The following is a 15,218-nucleotide window of genomic DNA, read 5'->3' on the forward strand; positions in this document are numbered from 1 at the left end:
AGACATGGAGACAACCTAAGTGTCACTCGACAGATGAATGGATAAAGATGTGCTCTCTCTATATATATTATATATATACATATAGACACACATATACACAATGGACTATTACTCAGCCATAGAAAAGAGAGAAATAATGCCATTTGCAGCAACATGGATGGACCTAGAGATGATCATACTAAGTGAAGTAAATCAGAAAGAGAATGTCAAATACCATATGATATCACTATACGTGGATTCTAAAATACGACACAAATCGACATACCTACAAAACAAAAACACAGAGAACAAACTTGTGGTTGCCAAGGGGGAAGAGGGGAGGGGAGGGAAGTTTTGGGAATTTGGCATTAGCAGATGCAAACTATTATATATTATATATAGGATGGATAAACAACAAGGGCCTATTGTATTGCACAAGGAACTATATTCAATATCCTGTGATAAACCATAAAGGAAAGAAATATGAAAAACAATGTATATGTATGTACAACTGAATTACTTTGCTGTATACCTGAAACCAACAACATTGTAGATCAACTGTTAATTGTTGTTGTTCAGTCACTAAGTCATGTCCGACTCTTTGTGACCCCATGAACTGTAGCACACCAGACCTCCCTGCCCTTCACCATCTCCTGGAGCTTGCTCAAACTCATGTTCATTGAGTGGGTGATGCCATCCAACCATCTCATCCTCTGTCATCCCCTTCTCCTTTTGCCCTCAATCTTTCCCAGCATCAAGGTCTTTTCCAATGAGTCAGCTCTTCACATCAGGTGGCCAAAGTATTGGAGCTTCAGCTTCAGCATCAGTCCTTACAATGATTATTCAGGGTTGACTTCCTTTAGGATGGACTGGTTTGATCTCTGTGCTGTCCAAAGGACACTCAAGAAGTCTTCTCCAGCACCACAGTTCAAAAGCATCAATTCTTTGGCCTTTTTTTGTGGTCCAGCTCTCACATCCATACATGACTACTAGGAAAACCATACCTTTGCCAACATAGATCTTTGTTGGCATTTAGCCGTAGGGAGCATTAAATTGTACTGGATGGAGAGGACTTTGACATAGGGACTGCTATATAGCAACAGCAATTTCATTGCTTGTCTCCCATGGCCTCAAAGTATTGGAGCTTCAGCTTCAGCATCAGTCCTTCCAATGAGTATTCAGGACTGATTTCCTTTTGACTGATTTGATCTCCTTGCAGTGCAAGGGACTCTCAAGAGTCTTCTCCAACACCACAGTTCAAATCAAGACCAACTATACTTCCATAAGATAAAATTTTAAAAAATAGGCCAAAGCAGCTGTCTTAAATTTTTTCAGTTTTTGGTTAGAAAACATCAGTTGGTTTATTTTTATGATTTTTCTGTTTAGTTTCAAATTATTTGTTATTATTCTTTCAGAAATCATATATTGTAAATAGAAGACTTTTTCCCTCCATAAATGAAAAGCCAAGTTGGATTTTTTAAAACTGTGTTCTCTCTTTTAACACTGATTTTTTAAGAATTAGAGATAATTTGATTTGCTGCATAAGAATTGTGGTCAGATAAATACATCATAGATCTAGGGGAAAATGTTCATGTATTTTCTTCAGAGAAATGTACATTTAAGGCCTTTGCCCATTTTTAACCAGGCTTTTCATTTTTGTTATTAAGTTTTAGGAGTTCTCTATAGGTTCTGGGCGGCTTCCATTCAGTGGGTTTCCTGTTTTGTTGTTATTCAGTCGCCAAGTAGTGTCTGAGTCTTTGTGACCCCATGGACTGCAGCACGCCAGGCTTTCCTGTCCATCACCATCTGGAGTTTGCCTAAGTTCATGTCCATTGCGTTAGTGATGCCATCCAACCATCTCATCTTCTGTCGCCCTGTACAAAACAGCAAACCCCCTGAATGGGAGAGAATATTTGCAAATCACACATCTGATAAGGGATTCATTTCCAGAAGGTAAATGACACAGAAGTAAGGATAAAAGCCTGAGAAGGACTTAACAGGCCTCTCGAAGAGCCGTCTTAGAAGCTGGTACAGAGCCAGCTCAGCTAGTCTGTGCACCCCCTAAGCATTTGGTGGCTCTCAAACTTGTTTTAAGGCTGAAATTTTAAAAAAGCAGATACTGTGCTGTTTTTTAAAATTGAAATAGAAACAGTGGCCATTCTATCTTCTAACAGAGTAAATCTTTTGAACTCTCAGTTGGGAAGCACTGCCTGCTACAAGGAATCTGATTTTTGATGTCTTTGCTTTGACATCATCCAGGACTCACAGGGTGGCCTCCTCAGAGTGGGAGAGGCTCTAGAATTTTCAGGCTTCCCTTGTTCCTTGTTCCCTCATCAGTTCCTCCCTCTCAGACTCTGTGAGCTAAGCCATTCACAGGAGTCCTCTGTCACCTCCACATGGGTGAGAACTTGGAAAAACAATTTTAGAATTTAAAGATGACACCAGGGCTTCTCTGGTGGCTCAGAGGTAAAGAACCCAACTTCCAATGTGGGAGACATGGGTTCGATCCCTGGTCCGGGAAGATCCCAAATGCCACAGAGCAACTAAGCGCATGTGTCACAACTATTGAGCCTGTGCTCCAGCACAAGAGAAGCCACTGAAATGAGAGGACGGTGCCCACAATTAGAGAAAAGCCCGTGCAGCCACAAAGACCCAACACAGCCAGAAATAAAAAAATAAAATCATTTTAAAAATGATACCGGCATATTTGCCAAAAAATTACACTCTGTGAAACCCCTTTCTAACCTGAGGAAGATTCAGACCTTGAGTCTTGGTCTCTGGCTCAGGGGTCTCCCTGACAGCTCAGCAGTTGTTAGAACAAGTGGAATCTGAGGCTGGGGAGCAGCACGGCCCTGGAGAAGTTCCAGGCGGGAGCCAGGACCTCAGATGAACATTGGCCCTGCCCTGAGCCCCACAGTCGACCACTGTGTGTCTGGTTAATAACCGTACACGAGCTAACTAGGAAGGAGAGTCTGTGCTGTTCTTACGAAAAACAAAGCACCAGGTAGCATTATACTTGTGGCTGTTTGAAAGTTCTGTGAGAGAAAAGCCCAGCTGTGATCTTGGGACAATTAATTATAAGACATGATTTCAAAGGCTGTAATTCTATTTCAAGAATTCTGCTGATTACCAGCATTTGAAAAACACTCTCCACCATGCCTGTTTCACAAAGATCACTTTGACATGTTTTGCTTTGGGAATTTCTTTCTCGCCAAAACTTATAAAAGCATTGAACTGGGTGAAACTGCCACTCTAAACATTTGAGGTTCGTCTTTGATTCAGAAAAGAGAAAGAGAAATGGAAGGGAAAGGAGGGCCATTTAACATCATTAAAAACGTCTTTGAAGGGGTGATAGGCTAGTGCCATGAAAACCTAGAATGAAATGGAGGACCACAACTTTCCTCACCCTGCTCTCCAGAGACGTAGAAGCCAACTCTATATTAGGGGACCCCTGTACCTCCAAGACACAGCCTGGTTATAGGAATGCTCCTGCTGGACAGGTCGGCACACATCCAGTCCAGGTAGGAGGCCCCGCCAGTCTGTCTCCCGGTCACATCACCTGCCTCCTAATTCTAAATCGTCACTAGAGCTTCCCTGGTGGCTCAGTGGTTCAGAATCCGCCTGCCAGCGCAGGAGACATGGCTTCTATCTCTGATCTGGGAGGATCCCACACGCCACAGAACAACAAAGCCTGTGTGCCGCTGCAACTCCTAACCCTGTGCTCTAGAGCCTGGGAGCTGTAACTGCTGAGCCCGCCGGCCCCCACTGCTGAAGCCTGGGCTTGTGCTCCGCAACAAGAGAAGCAGCTGCAATGAGAAGCTTGTAAGCCACAACGACAGAGTAGCCCAGGCTCACCAAAACGAGAGAAAAGCCCACACAGCAATGAAGACCCAGTGCAACCATAAATAAACTAATACATTTTTAAAAAGCATTTAAAGAAGGTCAACAGCAGCAAAAACAATAGCAGAAAGGACACAACAGCCACCTCCTAATTTTGAAAGCATGGTTGTTAAAAAGAGTGAGATGGCTCCATATATGCTGACACGGAATACTCTCAGTGCAAAAAGCAAGTCACAGGAGAAGGAAATGGCAACCCACTCCAGTATTCTTGCCTGGAAAAGTTCATGGACAGAGAAGCCTGGCGGGCTACAGTCCATGGGATTACATGACTGAGCATGCCTGCATGAGGTGGAGGGAGATGGGTTGGTAGCAATAAACTGGTAGAACTAAAAAAAAAAAAGCAAGTCACAGAGAAAGTCAATATGGGCTTTGACTCAGAAGTTCATTTTTAAAAGGAGGAGGGGTGACTTTGGCTTGTCTCCAGGGATATTGGCCCGCCTGGGGCAGAGGACCCCTAGACTGACCTGTGCGCCCTGGTGGGTTCATAGAGGGGAGAATTCCCCCTGACTGTCTGGTAAGGAAGTATGGGTCTGGGGCAGGACTTGGGACCCTGGGGCTCTAGGGGCAGGGTACCCCCTTCACATGGTGGGGATGGGGGATATCGGGAGGCCTGAAGGAGGAGCAGATGTCATAAGTCAAGGTCATTAGGCCCTGGCTCAGGCAGGAAGGGCGCTTTCTGAGGGTCTTCCCCCCCACTTGCTGCTGAAAAATGTACAAAACCACCTGGAAAAACCAGCCAAGGTCAAGCCTTGTGAGCCCAGAACTTGTTCCTGTGACACTTGGTCCCGGAAGGTTGGCCAACAGTAGGGCAGCCCTGCCTTCTCCAGCCGGAGTCCATCCTCTGAAGGCCGACCGGGGTTCCCCCACCGTGGTGCTCAGACGGTTCACTTCTTGGCGGCAAAAAGCACAGAACAGCCTGGAACAACTGAGCTCCAGTGTCCTTCTGCCCGCCTCTGTGGATCGGGCCAAAGTCAGCCAGCATCTCATCAGAAACTCGAGGCCTGCCTGGAGCCATGGTGTTGGCTACACCTGGGAAGCGTTCAGGATGGCGGTGGAGGGAAGCGCCAGCTGCACTCATCCGCGGCTCAGGGGGCATCTTGGAGCACCGGGGCACAGTGGGTCTGCCCCTCTAGCACACCCCCCGCCTCGAGCGCTGTTTCTGAGGGCTGAGCCGCCCCTCCAAAAATGGCCAACTAGAGAGACAGTGTGCAAGCAAGCAGCCCTCAAGTCAAGGCTGAGTCAGTAGCCCAGGTTCCAAACACTCTGTGGACTGCAGATCTCTGGAAAATGGCCTTCTCTCTCTCCCCACCAGAAGCAGAGGCAAAACTAGAACCTTAGGGTTTAGCAACCAATTCCGTCTGCTAGTGTGGTTTCTGCAAAGAAGCAAGCAGACGTGGGGGTGACTGTCCACAGCTTGGCTGTGAGGAGAACAGAGGATCTGGACGAGGAGCAGCATGGCTGTGGGCTCGCAGAGGGGACCCTGGAGAGCTTCCCCACAGGAGACTGTCGACAGCTGTGCCTTGAAGGTCATGCATGCAACCTGGCTGCCAGTCTGTCCTGGCAGCTCCGAGACTGCAGCCAGTGGGTCACCTCTCCTGACAGTCCCTGTGTGCTGAGGGCGGGGTGGCCTGTCACAGTCAGGGAGTCCAGGCTCGGTCTCACTCAGCACCTCAGAGGGTGAGGAGGGTGAAAGAGGGGACTGTGTGACCTGAGAGAAAGTCAGATGAGGGGCTGCCTTAGATTTGGAGCCTAATCCAAGAGAGGAATTCATGAGGACACGGGGTGAGATACTCAACCCTCCCCTACTTTCTGAGGTTGTATGGGTATACTCTTCCTGGGAGATGACAAAACATTTCACCTCCTCAGCAGAGTCACAGACAAGGTGGCCTAGACATCTGGGCAATTTCCAGGTACAGTACACTCAGCCCAAGGTCTCCATAGAGCCAGTGGCTGTTGGCACCATGTGGTCATGTTTCTTCCTCCTAGCAAGCTTTCTTTTTTAATGTGTGCGTATGTGTGTGTGTGGCTTCCCAGGTGGCACTATTGGTAAAGAACCTGCCTGCCAATGCAGGAGTCTTAAAAGACGCTGGTTTGATTCCTGGGTTGGGAAGATCCCTTGGAGGAAGGCATGGCAGCCCATTCCAGTCTTCTTGCCTAGAGAATCCCACGGACAGAGGAACCTGGTGGGCTACAGTCCATAGCACCGCACAGAGTCATGACCAAAGCAACTTAGCCTGTACCCATCCATCCATACAGGTGCATATGTACACAGGTGGTGGTGGTTCAGTCGCTAAGTCCTGTCCGACTCTTGCAACCCCACAGACTGTAGCCTGCCAGGCTCTTCTGTCTATGAGATCCTCCAGGCAAGAATACTGGGGTGGGTTGCCATTTCCTTCTCCTAGAAGCTATTTTCAACAACCCCACTAAAATTTTTCTTAACAAATTTTGTTTGTGTTTGGAAGATTTTTTTTGTTTCACCCTTGGCTAAATGTAGGCCAAGTTTGACAACTGTATTTTTAATTTCAACTGAAAGTAATTATATAAAATCCCTGTTTGTTCTGTTACTGCCTTAACAATCTTAATCTTCCTTAAATACCTATTCATCTAATAACATGGCCCCGCCTGTTTCATTTCTCTTTAATCTCTGCCTTTCATTAAGTCACTAAAGATGCACAGCTGTGCTTTTTAATCCATAGTGACCGCCCATTCGGAGAGAGATGATTTCTCCTAGCTCTCTTTGCTCCTCTGCCCTCTCATCCCAAGAAGATAGTCAGGTCTGGTTCCACTAAGAACACACACCTGTACTGGGAATCCCCTGACAGTCCAGTGGTTAGGACCCCATGCTTTCACTGTCAGAGCCTGGGTTCAATCCCTGGTGGGGGAACTAAGATCCTGCAAGCTGCATAACAAACTAACTAACTAAATAATATACAATAAAAATTTAAAGTAAGCTATTAAAAAAAAGAATACTCACCTGTATCAATCCCGCGAGGTGATCGTGTTAGGTTAGGTGAAAGCCCGACACCTCTGTAAAGCAAGGTTTCTACTCAGCGGACCCTCATTAATATCAGGTTTGCTAAAAGTTTTGCTAAAGTCATTCAAGAAGCAATGCCTATTGGCCAATCATAACAAATACAATCAGACATAGGCAAACACAGAGAAGTGCACAAACCTAAAGGCTGGGACCGTGACCTGGGACGCGGGACCCTAACCAGACCCGCTGAGAACCTCAGCGCCTGGAACTTACCATGTCTCTCCAGGGTGGGACTCTAATCTGCAAGCCCGATGAGGTTATTAGACAATTTAGGCAGAGGTACATTTTAACACGGTTACTCACCCCCACAGACACCTGAGGCTGAACCAGGAGCTGTTCTTTTCAAAAGCAAAGTAGCTCTGAGAAACCTGGAGCACCACGATGGGGAAGCAGGAACCCAACCACCCACCGTCCAGGCAAATTCGATCTGAGTTGGCTGGTCAGGATCAGTGGTGAGGGCCCATGCCCACCGGGGGCTACAGTGCCTCGGGCAGGTGGTCACAAGACTTTACTCCCTTTGTGGCTGCCAAAATTGTTCCTGGGCAACAGCTTGCTGCCTGGGACGCACTGAAGCCGACGTAATGGCACCAGCCTTTGAGAAAAGAAAGAACTTTATTGTGGGGTCAGCCGGCAAGGAGACAGATTCGAGAGCCTTCTGTCTCCGCGCCAGTCCACCTGGCAGGAAACCTTTCTCTTCTCAAGGCTGGTGTCGCAGTAGTAACTCCTGTGCAGCCGGGCAGTGAGTCCTTGCTCTGTAACAACACGGCAACGTTTGAATAAAAAAATAAAACATATTACATAAGAAGTATGAACTTAGTAAATACTGAGCTTGCACTTTATAACTTTGTGAAATAAATGCAGACTACACAATACCTCCTTGTGAATAAAAGAGGACGTTTCAAACGTATTCCAGGGACTTTGCTGGTGGTCCAGTGGCTGGGACTCCATACTCCCAATGCAGGGGGCCTGGGTTTGATCCCTGGTCAGGGAACTAGATCCCGCATGCCAGAACGAAGACTGAAGACCCCACACAGCCAAATACTTAAAATAAACAAATATTGAAAATATTTTTAAAAACCATTGGCTCAGACAGTAAAGAATCTGCCTGCAATGCAAGAGACTCAAGTTCGATCCTTGGGTCAGGAAGATCCCCTGGAGAAGGAAATGGTAACCCACTCCAGTATTCTTGCCAGGGAAATCCTAAGGACAGAGGAGCCTGGTGGGCACCCTGGGGTCATAAAGGCTCGAACAAGACTGAGTGACCAACACTCTCACTTTCAATGTAACTATCACCCAGCCAAGAGTTCTCCATACATGGCCAATCCCATTTCGCTTTCATCCCCCACCTGGCAAGTCTCAGATACAGGACCGGTTCATCAGTAACTGCTCATGTGATTGTTTTAAGGAACAGCTTATATAACAGAAAGCACTCGATTCAGAAGGTAGAAAGCAAAGTCAGGAAGATTCGACACAACGCTTGCCTCCCTGCAGTCAAGCCCCACCCCCAGAGGCAACGATTATAACTCGTTTCTAGCTAATTTTAAATTCTTTTAAACGGAGGACCTCTCCGTTCCATGAAAAGGAGATTTCACCTAAGAAACCAACATATGAATCAGTAGACTGAACTTGGTATATTTCATGACGGCGCCCATGGTGAGAATGTCAGGTTGGACTATACTTACAGATCAGTCAGTATTTGTGACTCCACTGATCCTGGAGTCACCTGAAGACAGACGCTAATGAAAACTGAGTTTTAAAGCACACGCTGTGCACCTCTGCCTCAGCAGCACGATAACTGTAACAAGAAGGGCCTCAGCACTAGTTTCCTGGAGCCCCAGCGAGTGAGGAAACTGAGGTACAGCTGATGGCAAAGGAGGGCTCAGAATCCGGTTCTCCCACGTCCAGCTCTCTGTCCACCGAGTGTCCTACACTCTTCCCACAGGCCTGTCCATGCTGGAGCACACTCGGTCCATGTGACAGGCATCGCCATGACCTGTAATTGAGGGCAGATGCTGCAGGCTCTGAAATTTGCCATTGGAGAGGAATCCTAAGCATCTGCCATTGAACGTTTGATGGAACGGCCAATGGTGTGTTTCATGCACAGAATCGGCCACAGACAACTCTTCCCAGGACTCAAGACTTTCTCCGACAGAACCCATCTGACGAAACATCACCAAGGCCCCCCCAACCCCGCACCCCGTGGGTTCTGCTTCTGTCCCTGGGCTCACAGCAGGTAGGTCACCTTAAGCTCACAACACTTTTGTGTAGCACTGAAAAGATTGTAGGTTTCTCTACATCCAACAGTTCACAGATTCCTCCTCTTTTTGGGCGGGTGCTTGTAACCCTGGTTTTACATAAAAGAGAATGAGATTCAGACTCTCTTTGTGACCTGCCCAGGACATCCAGGCAATGCTGGGGCTTAAACCACGGCCTGAGGCCCCGCCCAGCGCACCATCTTCACATCTTGTCTGGCTCACAGATGAAGCTGGGCACGTGTCCCGATTTAAGGTGAAAATATAAAACTTGTCCATGGTTTTGGAAGCCCGTGAGTACAGTATGTGTTTATTCTGGCACCAGTTCTAATTTGCTGATTCAGGAAAGGGCATTTCCAGCAGGAGGCAAGCAGGACATGTGCAGGATTACAAGTCGTTGAGCTTCTGGGGCACAGGATGGGAGCCAAGCAGGGGCGACAGCAGAGACTAGGGCGGTGGGCAGGAGTCACTCTCGGAGGTGGACTATACACCATTAGGAGCTTGGCTCTTAATCCTCTAGGGAGTAGGCAAAAGTAACTGTGGATTTAAAGCCACAAGTTTGGAGATTTTGCCCTTTACAAAGGTCATGTGGTGACTATGAGGAGGACGGGTTGAAGGTGCCAGGACCAGAGGCAGAAAGAGCAGCCTGTGGCTGCTCCTGGGCCAAGTGAGAGCTGCGGGGGGCGGGGGGCTCGGGGGGCAGGACGGGACATGAGACCCCATGGCCAACCAGGGGAGCCCATGGGAAATGCTGACTTATTTGCATCCTAATGATATTGGGCTTCTCAGGTGGCACTAGTGGTAAAGAACACGCCTGCCAATGCAGGAGACTAAGAGACGTGGGTTTGATCCCTGGCTTGAGAAGATCCCCTGGAGGAGGAAATGGCAACCCACTCCAGTATTCTTGCTTGGAGAATCCCATGGACAGAGGAGCCTGATGGGCTACAGTCCATGGGGTCACAAAGACTCGGACACAACTGAAGTGACTTAGCACGCACACACGCTATTGTTATTAGGCAGAATAATATGTGGCACTATTCCCTGGTTTCACTTTTTTATTGGAAAAAATTTAAGATATAATGAACACACAGCCAAACGACAGGTATTCAGTGTTCAGCCAGGTCAGTTCAGACAACTGTGAGAGCCATGTGGGCAGAAGGAGGGTGGCTGGCTAGTGACTTCAGGTGCAAACACGTGGGGGAGTGAGCACCTTTTTCCTTCCCTTTCTCCTGCCGTGTCCCGAAGACACGCGGGAGAGGACAAAGCCAGCACCACAGCCTTGCAGTTTTTTTCCTCCAATCTGGATGACCCTAGAGAGACTGCAGAGGGTTGGAGGGCAGGAACAAACGTGGATGTGCACCGGAGCCTGGGGTTTAGTGATGCTGGCAGTCCCACAAACGCAGGGGTCAGGACGGCACTCGGCCCAGGTCACCGCCAAGCCCGTCCTCACCACAGACAGCACTTGATACCAAAAGACACGGCTTCTGTTGCAGCTTGTCTTGATGACAGATTTGTTCTTTTAAAAATGTCACAAAACAAGTAGAACTGGAAGTTAGGCTTATGCCTCTCTGTGGCTCATTTCATATTCTTTTGATAGTTCCAATATGTTTCTGCTCTTGAAAAACTGGTTTTGGTCCGAGACAGTGAGAACTGTAGCTAGATGTCTTGGGAGGGCCAGGGGAGGGTGAAGGTGGTGGCCAGGACTGGGGCTGGACAGACTCTGGGGGGGACAACTTCACACAACTGGGAGGTGGGTTTCTGTGGCAGATGGTTTCCAGTAGGTGGGCAGCAAACTGGACTGGGCTATGATAATGGCTGTTCAGAAGTCTGGGTGCCTGTCAAGGAAATTCTATAAAGCCTTAGCCATTTTTATGAGAATTCTCACAATATATTGTCAAGTTTAAAAAAAAAAAAAGACTGCATTTCACTGGCCCGGTTCTGTAAGAAAAAGTACACAGTTACATGTGGGTAGAGAAAAACACTAGAACATTGGGTTACTTGGGTTTTGGGGCTTTGAAGAACAGACTCACTGAAATTTCTCAAGAAAAATGGCTTGTTGCAAGAAAACACCCACACAAGGATACAGGAAAAGCAGAAAACATGAGGCTGAGATCATTCTGGGTTTGGGCAGGCCTGAGCCCGTGCCATGGGGGCTTCGTTCTGTCTTGTGACTGGGCAGCCTGTGACACCCCTTTCTGTTCCTCCTTGATTCTGGCGTGCACAGGACTTGCCAGGCTGCACTGGTCCTCCTGGCGTCACTCTTTCAGCTAGGCCCCACTGCAAGCAGCTCCTGGACCTCACACAGGGAGAGAACAGCTGGGCTCCACATCGTGGGGTTCGCCTCACTGTCAGACTGCGGCTGGAAGGCAGGCTGCTTTAGGTGGGACACCTCTGCTCCCTGGTCCAGCCGGCATGGGACCCGGGTCCCAGGGTCACCTGACCGGCGGGGCAACCCCAGGTGCGCTCAGATCATGCACACACGTTGACCTAACCATGGATGATGGGAGAAGACGCAGTTCCGCATGGTGCCGTGGCGCCCCCTAGAGGGCGGTCGTCACCCGCAGGCTCCAGACCAGCAGGTGGACGCCCCTCACGCACGCCTTGTCCTGCAGGGTGTGGAGCGAGGCTAGCTTCCCGCTGCTGTCTTGCTCTGTGCTCAGTGTGGATTGGAAGCATCCGGAAGAGCCCCAGACCCGTCTGTCCCCATTTCCCAGGAGAAACATCTGAATTCAAAAAATAATTTAATCATTCCCTCCCCCATCCCAAATCCATTCTGTGAATCCATTACTATCAGGAGAACCAAGCAGTAAATAGTTTTCTCCTTTGCCCTATGTTCAGTGGATGTTTGCTTTTCTTTTTATCTAGAAATCAAAGAGAGAAAAAGAATGGGAGAGTCTTGTTCACAAAGCCGTGGCTGTTAGGAGACCTGAGTGCTGGAGGACGGGCCGCAAAAGCCCACACCTCTGGGCTGTGGGAAGGCCGGGGCCTTGCTGTTTAAATACCGTCTCCAGAGTCGCCGAACACCTGCACCTCCTGAACATCACTCAAGATTCCTGATCAGTGAGTATGTGTTCTTTAAAGGGGTCAGGTCCACTTCTGGAGCTTGGAGAGGAGCCTGCCTGGCGCCCTGCCACAGCCCAGGGATTCCTTGAGTCTGTGCTCTGGGCCCTTGTGGAAGGAGCTCTTTGTGTCTGTACTCAGGTCAGAAGGTCCCTGGCTCAGAGGATGCATAAAAGGAGGGTTTTAAACACTCTGGGAGACAAAGGTTTGTTTTAATAAACTAGCAATCACCTTGGAACAATGACACGGCTCTGCTTCCTCCTCCCCCCAGGGCACTGCTGCTGCTGCTGCTGCTAAGTCACTTCAGTTGTGTCCGACTCTGTGTGACCCTATAGACGGCAGCCCACCAGGCTCCCCCGTCCCTGGGATTCTCCAGGCAAGAACACTGGAGTGGGGTGCCATTTCCTTCTCCAATGCATGAAAAGTGAAAAGTGAAAGTGAAGTCACTCAGTCATATCCGACTCTTAGCGACCCCATGGACTGCAGCCTACCAGGCTCCTTCGTCCATGGGATTTTCCAGGCAAGAGTACTGGAGCTGCCAAAGTTGCTGGGCTCTTTAGAAAACAGGCATGGACAAGGACACTCCGGCTCAAGAATGTCACGGAGGCCCCGCTGCTGGGCGGGAGGGAAGGGGATGTAGTACAGCCATGAAGGCGGCAGTTCCACAGCCGGTCGGTCGACGTAGCAGCAGAGGCGAGCCCTAGGTCAGCATGCTTTACTTGATCAAAGTACATTCTTCTTAAAGATCATTCTCATGGGATTTTAAAAATCAAGGTTTGGAGTTTCTTGACGAGGTTTTTGTTTATTCTGATTAGTTTAAGGAAGTTGAGATGTGGCTGTTTAAATGAATACTGACTTTATATTCTTAAAGTCCTTTATAAGGATAATGAAGTAAATCCCAGGTAAGAAAAAACACAGACCATAGGACTATCTGTCCTAAAATTTTATTGCTCGAATCTTAGATCCCGTTTGGAAACTATTTATTAGAATTTGAGAAATGAATATATGTCATTGGTCTGTCAAAAAGGTGACTAGATCAACAGTTTGGGGGGTTTTCAGTTACTATCAAGACTCCTGCTGACAAAGAAAATTTTGTCCTTGTCATATGTTGTTGGCATCTTTATTAGAAATCAGGTAGCTAGTCATTGAGAGGGACTCAGTTTTTGCTGGGCGACAGAATAGATTTTTTTAAGGAAAAATATTTTATGGAAAAATTCTGCTAGTGTCTTTTTGAAAATTTTAGTTTTAGGTATGCATTTCTGAAGAGGCAACACATGCTCGTGGCTCAGAGTTCAGGGAGTAAAAGGGTCGGTCCCTTTCCATCCTGCCCTTCAGCCTCACGTTCGCCTGCTCGGAGGCAGCCAAGGTTTTCATCCTGTGAATCCTTCCAGGTATTTCACGTGTACAAGCGAATGTGAACATTGTAGAATACCATACGTTTTAGGGTTCCTCAGTTGGCAGCCCCCTGAAAATATTCCCAGCAACCCAGCTCTCCTGATCCAAAAGGATAATGTGAGTGGAAATGGGACTAGATGTAACCACTGGAATCAAACGCATCGGAATGCTCCTTTAGGCAAAACCTACTACAAACACCTGTGGTATGCCTGCGCCTCACTGACTGGCCGCCCCCTTGTCTGTCCAACTCATACGTATGCTGAGGGGCCCTAAGAGTAAAGACACTCAGAAATGCCACCACTTCCTGTCAGTGAGATCTGTAGCCCAGATCAGTACAGACATCAATTCCACCAGTACTTGCTTTATTCCCCAAATGCCCATAGGCATGTTTCAAAAGTTTAATTATCAATACTCCAATTTATTTTCTTAAAAAACCCCCCAAACTTGAGGAACCTACTAGCAGTACCTGGAAGAAAATCTCAGCAACAATCCAGGGGGAAAAGCCACTTAAACAAGTGCAAAGCCAAAAGCGTTACAAAAACTATAGAACATGACCCCAAACTCTGTCCAAAGGCAGGGAATACAGGATCTGACTTGGCAGATGGAAGGAATACTCAACACAGGTGTTTGTACTCAACATGGAGAGTGTAGAAATATTAGTAAGTATTTCCTGAGTTCCCTGTGGCCCAAGTATAGGCTCTAAGTAAGTTCTTGAATGTTTTGGCTGCCAAGAGTCAGCCACCTGGTTGTGGTGGGTGTTTAGTTGCTAAGTCATGTCCAGCTCTTTGTGACTTCATGGACTATAGCTCGCCAGGTTTCTCTGTCCATGGGATTTCTCAGGCAGGAATACTAGACTGGGTTGCCATTTCCTTCTCCAGGGGATCTTCTTGACCTAGGGATTGAACCCAGGTCTCCTGCATTGCAGGCAGGTTTTTTACCATCTAAGCCACCAGGAAAGCCCCAGAGTTAGCACCTACTAAAGTATAAAATTAAAGATTATAACAAATTATTACTGCATTATCCTCTTGTGAATTATGAATGAGCTTAAAATAACAGATGTAGCAGTGGAGGAGTAAATCCTTGTTGATTAATGTTTAGAATGTCCTTTATTGAAACTCAAAGCACATTTTTTTTTTTAATCCTCAGAAAATGTCTCGTGCTTGAGAGTCAAACTGGCTTTCAGACAAGTTCTTTTCGTACTTTGGCTAAAGTACTATTTCTTGACTGATTTACTAAATTATATTAGTAAGAATTTTTACTATGTTAAGCAAATAAAGGAGAAGGAAATGGCAACCCATTCCAGTATTCTTGCCCGGAGAGTCCCATGGACAGAGGAGCCTGGTTGGCTGCTGTCCATAGGGTCGCACAGAGTCGACTGAAGTGACTTAGCCTGCACGCGTGCATTGGGGAAGGAAATGGCAACCCACTCCAGTATTCTTGCCTGGAGAATCCTGGGGACGGGGGAGCCTGGTGGGCTGCTGTCTATGGGGTCTCACAGAGTCAGACACGACTGAAGCGACTTAGCAGGCAAATAAAAAATATTAATTGCCAGACCTCAAATGAAAAACTGGAGGTGTGAAAACATTTTAATGCAGATT

The 15,218-nt window shown here is 47.6% G+C and overlaps 1 long non-coding RNA gene across 1 annotated transcript; it reads right to left on the bottom strand.

The window, feature by feature from the left end:
• Positions 1 to 1,344: 1,344 nt before the first annotated feature.
• Positions 1,345 to 7,863, bottom strand: LOC102390029. Its single transcript, XR_328233.4, has 3 exons — positions 7,217 to 7,863; positions 6,854 to 6,906; positions 1,345 to 1,874 (listed from the first exon to the last, which is right to left on the bottom strand). It is a non-coding gene; the product is annotated as an uncharacterized LOC102390029 (long non-coding RNA).
• Between the last annotated feature and the right edge of the window lie 7,355 nt (positions 7,864 to 15,218).

Source organism: Bubalus bubalis, chromosome 22, assembly GCF_019923935.1.
Source record: "Bubalus bubalis isolate 160015118507 breed Murrah chromosome 22, NDDB_SH_1, whole genome shotgun sequence".
In the NCBI taxonomy this organism is placed as follows: domain Eukaryota; kingdom Metazoa; phylum Chordata; class Mammalia; order Artiodactyla; family Bovidae; genus Bubalus; species Bubalus bubalis.